Source organism: Scleropages formosus, chromosome 6 (genome assembly GCF_900964775.1).
Source record: "Scleropages formosus chromosome 6, fSclFor1.1, whole genome shotgun sequence".
NCBI lineage: Eukaryota > Metazoa > Chordata > Actinopteri > Osteoglossiformes > Osteoglossidae > Scleropages > Scleropages formosus.
In genome coordinates this window covers 29,654,961-29,665,543 of record NC_041811.1, presented here as the reverse complement: position 1 = coordinate 29,665,543, position 10,583 = coordinate 29,654,961, and positions in this window count along the sequence as shown.

Genomic DNA, 10,583 nt, shown 5'->3' with positions numbered 1-10,583 from the left:
GGTGTTTATATTTAGTTCTGTATTTTCTTTAGGGCATGAAGCTTTTCCTTCACTTTTCGCTTTCCGTTCGTGTGGATTGGGAGTGTGAAAAAAATATATTAATACAAGTAGAAATAGAATAGATCGAGAATATTTGTAGTTACAGTTTGTTCTGGAGAGCCGTAAACTGTGTGGTACAGTCCTTGGAACCATAACATGTCCCAATAACCCTATTCATGGTATTCATGGTATTCATGGAGTCAAAGGTCAGGAATAGGGCCACAAGCCTGTTGAAGGTCTGTCGTCGTACCTGTGATGAGCACCGTAGCTGTACAAAAGGACACTATACGGGTACCTGCTGTTTTCAATGTCATAATTATGAATATGAATTCCCTGTTAAGCAGGGAGATGGTGAGATTGCAGCGCGACTTTCCTGCAGATGGTTTTTGCAGAAATGGGTCAGTCTTCTCTAGAGGGTCTTCTCCCCTCAGTGGGATAGAATCCCAGTCTCAAATCTCAGCTCTTGTAAAGGTTTCGTGAGCAAAATAGGCACTGTATTTTATGCTATCACCTTACCTCATACTTTGGCAAAGTACAGATAATTTGTAACACAAAACCTGATGTCAAGTTTCTAGAAACGTTGTTCTGCTTGACTGCTATGAAAAGCGGACTGTGATCCGAAGGCAGAGCCCGTAGCGCACCCATGCCCACATTCTTATCTTAGCTTTACTCTTGCAAAAAAAAATACTTTATCAGGGTGCAGCACCTGTGCTGATGTCTCAGCAAGCTCTTACAGCATTTAGGAGAGCTGTTGCACTTTTCGTGAATAATCTGCGCTCCAACAGGCGTAGTGATCGCCTGTGAGCAGAGAAACGCAGCCATTGTGCTGCCTTGCGGAGTGTTCCAGAACAAAGATTTGAAAAGGCCGGACCCTCGAGTGTGGATCAGGCAAGAATTTAGTTAAGGAACAATGAAAGCAAATGAGGAAAGGAAGGCCACCAAGCCAGAGGAGGACAAAAAAAGGAAAAACGAAGAAGCTAATTAAATATTTAATGGAGTGTATTCATAGAGTGCTACCTCACACCTGGGCCTGCGTACGAGGTGAACCTGACAGTAAAAGAAGTGCTGGTCTGGTGCTGTGGATCAGAGGGGAAATGGACTTCCCCAACTGCGCTCCCAGACACTGGACGTGCAAATGAACCCTCCGTGAACAGGCCACATGACAGCAAGGCGACTGAAGATGACATTATAGGGATGTCTGATGTCACATGATATACCTTGTTAGCATTTTGCAGAGGTTCTCAACCTTTCCCAGCCCTCAGACCCTTTAAGAATCTGATGAAAAGCAAAATACCTACATTTTGTCCATAAATACATTTGATCTAAATATTATGCTCAGTTCACTGCAATGAAAACTGATTACCTCCAGACAGAATTATGTCACAGAGAGAGATGTTTTTACTCACACATTTCCACACACACACATTTTCTAAACCGCTTATCCCATACAGGGTCACGGAGCCTAACCCAGCAACTCAGGGCGTAGGGGACACAGCCAGGACAGGACCCCAGTCTGTCACAAGGCACCCCAAGTGGGACTTGAACCCCAGACCTAGCAGAGAGCAGGACCTGGTCCAACCCACTACGCCACCACATCCCCCTTTGTTTTCACTCATCTAACTTTTATTTAGTTCGAAAGTGTTATTTCCAAAATAAGCCTGTGCTTCACAGACCCACTGAAGCCCACCCATGGACCCCGGGTTACAAACCCGCGGCATATTTCAGGAAAGGCACAGAGTGCCTTAACATCCTTACCTTATACAAATGCAAAAATGACCAACTCAATGTATTTGACTTTTTTAACTAAGTATATTTAAACATCAATTTACTAAAGATTTTCAGCGTTAAATTATGAGTCTCCAAGGTCAATACGTGCAGCACGCAGCTTAAACTTGTGGAAAGGGCTGGCACTGACCAAGGGAATTAGCATATCAGCTTTAACCCTTTCCAGTCTACTACGAAGCCTCTCCAGATTTGTGAGAGAAATAAGACGACATTTGAGTAAATAAGAATGAGGTATGGCAAGCAGGAGCTAACGTAATTCGCCGTAACCCCTCCTGTTTCCCACATCTATAAAACCTTAAGGCTGAGTTCCCCCGCCCCGCCACAGGTCCGAGTGGGGAGTGTGGGTATCGACAGAGGCATGCATTTGCTAAAACGATGATGAATATTTAATGCGGACAAGGTTTCAGTGCTCCTGCCGGATGTAAATAAGTGAGGAGCCTATGATATTTACCCCACGATGAAACATTGATGAGCGCCTGAGCTTTAAAAAGGCCAAACAAGACATGGTGTTTACACTGGGGTCAGACAGCCAGGTCGGCCTGGGGGAGACGTTTCAGCTCTAATAGGGAGATTGCGTTACACTGCCAAAAAAATAGAATGAAAGAAAGAGAAAATCTGGCTGTGGCTGCAGCTGACATAGAGTCTACTAATATGTCCTTGTGTCCACAATTGCTCACTGGTCATTCCCTGCACGAAGGCCAGGAGTTCAGTGGTACAGCGGCATCAAACTGCACTAGTGTCAGCACAGGCTCATGACAGCAGCCCCAGGCCTTACCTGGCATGTCAGTCCCATAGCAGTAAAGGAGCAGAATGGCAGGTACCCAGTCTTTCCCGCCCATCCAATGGACATCAGCACAGCAGTAAAAACATACTGTTCATTAAGTGAGTTATAACCATGGAGAAAGCTGAGTGGGTGGAAGCCAGAAACAAGAGGATTGTTTTATGCACATCATCTCAACGTCACTCCATTTGTAGGTGCTGTAGTGCCCCGACGAAGTGTTCATGACCCCCCAATCCTGCCTCAACTCACATTCTAACAAACATTGCAGGAGATCCAACAGGCTCTGAAGAACAGCTCCAGTTTAATTGCTGTGTAGCAGCAGAAGCTCTGGGGAGAAGTGAATTCTACACATGTAGGTGTAGCAAGGAGGTTCTCAGAAGATCACGAGACGCCCTGCGAGAGAGAAAGAGAGAGAGGGAGAGAGAGAGGGGGGGGAGAGAGGGAGGTTCCGTGCACAGAGAATACTGCTGATTGGAAAGGAAGGGAATCAGTGTCCATTAAGGCATCCCAATAAGGAGCTGAAGCCAGGGTGGCAAGGGTCTCGTGTAGCAAGGCATAATGGTGGAGACCCCCAAGGAACACTAGGTTGCCACAAACACAGCACCCACACCTCATCCACAAAGGAGTCAAAGCAAAGACAAATAAAAAAACACAAAGGACTGTTAAAACTCCTGAAGAAGGAAGGAGCCTGCAATATAGTAGCATTACATCTTGATCAACAGATGACTGATAATATTGGCGCTGCCCATCTTTCACGGGCCCTTGTTTGATGACAGAGCACGGCATGCCTCCCACATCCATTACCCAATGCTGGCCCTCCCCCTGCCCCCCCCCAGGCAGGTGCATCAATAACGATCGCGCCCGGCCGAGAGGAGGACACCGCTGGAGGGGCCAGGCCTCGTGCCTCACACCATTACAGCCCGCCCATCCTTCATCACCACCCCCACCAAAAGCGGGACATACTGGCCAGGCCAATGCCCCCCTCCCATCGACCCCATTCCCACTGTTAACCCTTTCCTGTAGGCCTGGCTGGGGACTCTGATTGTGTTGTAAAAAATGTCACCTGACTATGGGTATTCGAAAGGCTGTCACTCATTTAGTTTAACCACATGGAAAAACAGAAGTAGAGAAGAGACCTCAAGGGTGAAGAGGAAGCACAGCTGTTCCAATCTCTGGCCCTTCAACTGCCACTCCTGATAGGCTTACGTTGTGTGGGCATTTTTCATAGCAGCGTGCAGCAGATCTAGTGGAGACACTGTCACCTTAAATTCAGCACACCAAAGTAGTGGTCAGTTAAGCTAACTTATGTAGTTTTAAGGCATCTTAACATATGCAAAAGAAGAGGAGGAGACAAGACACAAATGTGCCAGAAAGGTGGCGTGACTGCACTGACCTCTACTCCACTCGCCAAGTGGGGGCACCAGCCCTGAGACAAGATCATGCAAATAACAGGCTGAGACCCCACTTTTTTTGGTCTAAACTGCTGACCATACTCAAACTGTGTTCGACAAGCTCTGTGCTTACTCAACACAACCAAACTGACAGAAAGATCTGACCACGGACTTTCACCCTGCTTCATGCTTACGTGACCTTCACTCTTGATATGACTCATCTTTTACGTTCCCCTACATGTTTTATTATAGCATACTTTGGGAGCCCTTTTGGGTGTCCTGACTGGGGTCTACCTGGTCAGTCCTGCTACACCAGGAGATACTAATGACCTCACCTGATGTTTCTGGTACCAGGTATTGTCTAAAGTCTGCTAGATTGCAGCCATCCATCCACTCCACAAAAATACTGTGTGTTTACATGCTCCGGTAGTGTTACTTGGGTGCACTAGCTGTACACTCTGTTCTTGACTATTTAAACAACCATAAACGTTTAAACGTTTTCTCTGCATTTAAAAATGCCGAAATTTCTGTTAATGCGTTTCACGTTTATTGCGACCGGTCCATTGCGCGCATCACTGCAAAATTAAATGAAGGATAGGTATTTTGGGGGAACAAAACAAACACTCACAACTTAAAAAATGGAAGATTGAAGCAAAGGCTACATCAGTTTGAGCCCGGCTGTTCTTTGCGTTGTTTAATAAGCAATATACACAAAAGGAGGCATTTTCATCAAAGCAAAGAAAACAGTGGCCTGGTTGATGGAGGCCTTGTTCCCGGGCGCTCGCGGTGTAATGGGAGAGTTCTCCAACACCTGAGACCGCGGCAGCACCATTCAGACTCCCGGCCCGGACACCACTCCAGTCAGGAGGCCTTTTCTTTCATGTCTTATTTATCCCTTTGCGCTCGACCTTTCCAATCTACTCGCGCAAAAATCTGCCACCGCCTCTCTTTCCCAGCAAGAGAATTAAACAAACAAACACAAAAAACATCAGAGAGCGACGTTTAATATAGCAGCACACGGCCGCCTTTTTCCTTTTCCTCGAAAGGGTCCCGGGGGAGAGACGCCATTCAGGTCCCCGTCATCTCCTACCCATCTCCCGTTTTCCAGCAGACTGCTGCTACTTCAGCTTTTCACTTGACATGTGAGCCTTTGCTTTTCAGCCTAACTTCTTAATTAGATTACATACTGCATCTTCCAGGCCTGCTTTGTCATCACATTTGACGACAGTGCTGGTGAAGAGCCGTGGGCTCTCGACTCTGTGGATTATAAAATATAACACGGTAAGACATACTGTGTAAGAGCGGCGCTGCAAAAGTACAGGGACAGTGAGAGCCTTAGCCTGATAGATCACACCCAGGCACCGTAGCTGATTTGCCTGAAACCAAACCGCAGACCTGGGTCGAGAGGCAGCTCTCCGCAGTCGTAGTGGTCCAGCAGCGGTCGCTGATCCCACCCTTGAGAAGTGACCAGACCCACTGTGGTAAAGTAATGAACGGTCTCACAAAGCTTAACACCGACCGTTTTCCCGTTTTCCCTTACAGCCGCTCACCCGTGCTCACTGTACCGTCCTACACTCCCACCGGAGGAATTAGCGCCGTACCTTCCCTTCCCAGTCTCTCCTAGCCCTCATCCATACTATACGATCGACGCCTCAGAAAATGGCGGGAAGCGCCTTTCTCGCGGCCGGTTTCAGACGCGTCTACTTTTTGGTAGAAGGAGGCGGTGGCTGCGTGTATTTAAGAATCAGTAACTCCCCCCCCTTCCCATAATTGAGCTCCTTAGTTATTAATTTTAGTGTTAAATACTTGAAGAAACGTTATTCGCCGTCAAAAAGGCGCTCATTAATCATACGCTCCTTACGCGCCGAACTAGGTGAGAAACGTTCCGGTGGCTAATTATTACCTTCGTATGCAAATGTCGTTAGTCCTGCTTAAAGTGTACTTTCTTATTTAATTAATTAAAATAATAATCTATGAACTTTAAATTAGTCTGGTGTAAAATAATCTCTTTTGTCGTTTAATAATTAGCGGCGAGTAAAGCTGCTGTATTAATTGCGTTTAGTCGCGGGCCTCGGGAGACGGGGGACAGGGCGCTTCGCCATGGCCGCTTCCTGAAATAGAGAATTCCCTTGAATTGTAGTCAGGGGGAGGGAAAAAAAAAGGGGGGAAAAGAGAGAATAAACTTTCTTCAGCGTGCAGTCAGTAAATTACCCCAGGGAATCAGACGGAACCCTTAATTAGCCTCGCGCTGTGGTAAAATTGATTGAAATGCAGCACATCAATTATTAAACGTAACAGTTTTCTCTCCCCCCCTCTAATTCCTTCCGAGGAAGAAGGGTGTGTGGAGTCGCGCGCCCGTCCCTCCCTCCCTCCCTCCCTCCGCGCTCGCGCTCGCGCTCGCGCTCCTAATGAGGGCTCTTCGCCGCGCGCAACGCCTGACCGGCGCCGCGGGAGGTGGTCGGCGCGCCACCAACGGATGCTTCCCGAGAACTTCTAAAATTATTATTATTATTATTATTTTGCAGGCCTCATACTTGGTCAGTTCGAGTGTCCGCAAGGAAACTGCTGCAAGAAAGAGCTAAAGCATTAAGCGTAATATAATAAAGCAGCAAAACCCGTTTAACTGTAAGTCTCCGGATCCTTTAAATGCGTTAATCGATACAAATTATTAAGTAATATTATTATTACAGTTTAAAATGAATACAAAAGAGATGTGTAGACTAAAAATAACACAATGATTTTGCCGCAGTACACATGTCCAATGAATGTATACCTTGGTGTGCATTAGCTAATAAATAAATTTATAAATAAATACATATATAAATAAATAAATCTGGATTCCTTGATACCAGATTGTACTTTCCGTCATTCTTGAGCAGTTGCTGCAAAAACGAAATCAAATTGTGTCCAGTGATCAGGGTCCGAGTCACTTCACCGTATTTCTGCTGAATGCGTGACGTCATTAACTTCATCAGTGTCACCCTTATGTCCCGCTGACATGCCTTAAACACAGCGATGGGCTGCGCGATCGGCTGTAGGTTCGAATCCCGCACCGCATGCGTGCTGTTTGAATGTCCTCCACATGTTTGCAGTCCAAAGAAGTGTGGAGGAGGCAGCGATACACCACTTGTGTACCCCCCCCCCATGGTGAGCACGCGACCACACCCCGCACTTCCCCAAAGCGAACAGCCAGGGTAGTGATGCGCGCATCAGGGGGCCGCCTCTCCGGAGCGCGAGGACTTTTGCGGAATTATGCAGCAAAGTGGCCAATTGTTTTATTCTAATGTTGATGATTTTATCTTTTTATTTCTTATTCATTTACTTTTGTCGCGCGCGCCTGCGCGCACGCACCCGGCGTGTCCGGGCCGAAGTGAGCGAGGCGATGCAAGGATCATCTGCCTATCCTCCGTGCAGCAAATTGGATCACACTGTGTCGGCACCAAGCTGCCGCTAATAAAAGATTGCCTAATTCACTAAGAAAAGGACTCATTAGGAAAACGGTAATAATCTGTTTAATTGCTTTAATTACCATGCGAATGAAGAGCCCAGTACAATCACAGCTCAGAACGCAGATGTTGCATGTTGTGCAATCTGCCTTTTGCTGTTGCCACCTTGTGGCCAAAACGCGCACTGCAGCTTCCTAGAAGGGGTCACTTCTGCGCGTGGCAGGTAATATACCCTTCAGTCCTTATCCACTGCAAACCAGACAGATCACATTTGTGCATGTGTGATTTATGCAATATGAATGTAATCCTGGTCTGAAAATGTTATTTTTGGACTGTGTTTTTTCACTGATACCCAGTGTGAAACTCATCAGTCTCTGGGAACTTCTGTCATCTGACAGTTCCTGAAGGTCACATCATCAATGACAGTGCGACTCATACTGTGCCACATAGGTCCAGCCATGGTGGCCAGGTGCAGCAGTGGGTGGAAAACTCATTTGGGGCTAATTAATTTTTTTGTTGGGCCACCCTGATCCAGTTACCTGGCTTCCCCAAAGCCCAAGTGGCAGTACAAGGCCTACAGAGGACATCCAACACTTCACACTGGACAAGCCTGGAGGTGAAACACAAAAGAGTGCCAGGTAGCCTTTGTAATGCCCCAGGGTCAAGCATAGGTCAGGACAACATATTAATTAGTAGCTATGACTTATATATGATGCTCTTTCCTTATGTCCCTAAATGGAACAAAAGGCTCCTTTCTTGCAGAGGTTAAACGCACACAACCCCAGGCTCTTGTGGCTTTGTGTGTGAGGTCAAGAATGATCAAATTTAAGACCTCTCCATGCTATGATATGTTAGGAGCAAAACAGAAGCATGCCTGCCATGCAAGCCATGGCTATCCTCTCCAGCGCAAATCCCCTGATTAATTACATATGAAATATTGCGCAAATCAGAATTATTACTGAAACAAGAACACATGGCAAAGAGAATATACAGTAGAAACAGTTCAACTTATACAGAGTTTGTAGTTGTAATTGTGACCAAGTTCATTTTCACTAACATGGACTGTTATGACACAGAATAACAGCTGCACCAGAACTGCTAAAAAGAGTAATAGTAGCAACAACTAAACCAGGAGCTGATGTGGCCTAACACCTGCAGTACTCGAGAGTCCTTCGGCAGGTCGTTTTAAGCTGTACTCAGGTGGAGTGGTCAGACACTGATTATTTATTAGCAGGTGCTCTGAGGCCATCTATACCAACAGCAATGGACACAGGCTTTTCAGTGCGTGTGGTGGTCCCTGCATGGGATCCCGGCAGGAGTCCAATGGTCAGTCACACAGGGCGTGAGTCCATAATGTGAGCGCTGACCTGCAAACGTGTAAGTCCAGCCAGAGCCCCACCATTTTTCATCTGGCACACAACTGGGACATTATTCTTATATATGTGCAACCAGTGTTTTATACTGTATGTTTGACTGTGCTGGTGCAGCAGGTAATGCTGGTGTCTTATGCGTCCTGCTTGGACATAGGTTCAAATCCAACTCAGGGTGTTTGGAGTTTGCATTGTTCTCCCTGTATTTGCAATCCGAAGAAAGCAATGATAAACCACTTCTATTGCGATAAACCACTTCTTTACCTCTTTGGTTGCTGTGGGCCGAACTGGACTTGACAGCACTCACCAAGGCCTTCCGATGACCAGTTTGGCACAATACATATTTGCCCAGGATTCCGTCCTGCGCAGTCTGAAAGCACACTACATGCGCCGAGGTCAAGGTCACAGTTCGCGCGATGGAGAAGCTGCCCGTTTACACGCAAGCGCTGCGGCGACAGGGAACCGACGTTAAAGCGGGCGGCCACTAGAGGGCGCTCCGGCCGCGGGATCAGTGCATCGTCCTCTTCGCACGTCTTTCACCCTTCAGCGCCACGTTCTCCCCCACGTAGAGGCCCCGTAACACTCACAGCATTCTTTCTTCGAATGCACCGTTCCTTTGTTGTCACGAAAACACCATTTTGATTTTAGTGCGTAAACAAACATCTTAAAAGCAACGGCATGTCGGCCCTAACGAAATAATTACCGTTGAGGTTTAAAATGTCAACTACGATCAGAAAAGTATTTAACTGCCAATTTATTAGTTTGTACTTTCAATGAAGTTGATGGTATCGTGCCCTTTTTTGACGTTCCTCGGACAAGAGCGCAAAAGCGGTGTCGAGCAGGGCGGCTTTGACGGACAGCCGCGAAACTTTTGACGCCGGCGGCGCAACTGTGGCCATTTGAAGGCGCTTGGCGCCCCCTGGTGACCAGAAGCGGGAACAACACTCGTCACTCGGTGACTCCTCCGACCGCGCGCGGCTCCCCACTGCCGCTGTCATCTCTCTTCATCCAAGGGAAGAGTTTTGCACGGATTTTGAAGGATATAAACAAAGTGGGGTCGTCGACTGCTTTAAGCAACAGCTGCCCTGACAATCACTACCGTGGTATTAAAAGCACACACAGGGCATAAGGCAGGGTACACCTTAGATGAGACACCAGTGCATCACAAGGCCACCAGACACACAGCGTAAGTCATTTTGGAAAATGTTGTAAGCGTCATAAAAATTGTTCATTTTAGATTGAGGCAGCAGATCATACTTTTCTGGTTATAAAGGTGAATTTGCTTTGATGTGAATGTAATGGGGAACTGGGAGAGGATGGAGATTCGGCTTTTTGGTAGAACCACAAATGATTTAAAATATTAAATTAAGCTTGTGAAAATAACTAACTCCTTCCTTAATCACATCTGAAAGTGACAGGTGTGGAAAAGCACTCTGAAAACCCCAATCTGTCAGTTGCATTGAGAAAAGGGGGGGGGGGGAATCAGTAATTGTAATTTTAATTTGTTTTTGTTGCATGCAACAAATGCATCAAATTTAGTATCCTATATGGGTGATCTTGTTTCTGAACCATTCTTTGTTCTCAGGTAACACCCAGTGTACATGTCCACAGGGGCAGATTTGAGCACAATTGTTTCAGTTTCCACAGGGGAACAAGTGGGTTTGGGTCACTCAACCATCCACCAACAGCACAGTGCATTGTAAAGACAAATATTAGACACACAAAAGGATGACGAGAATTAAAACCTTTATTAGTGTATTTATGAAGTCTG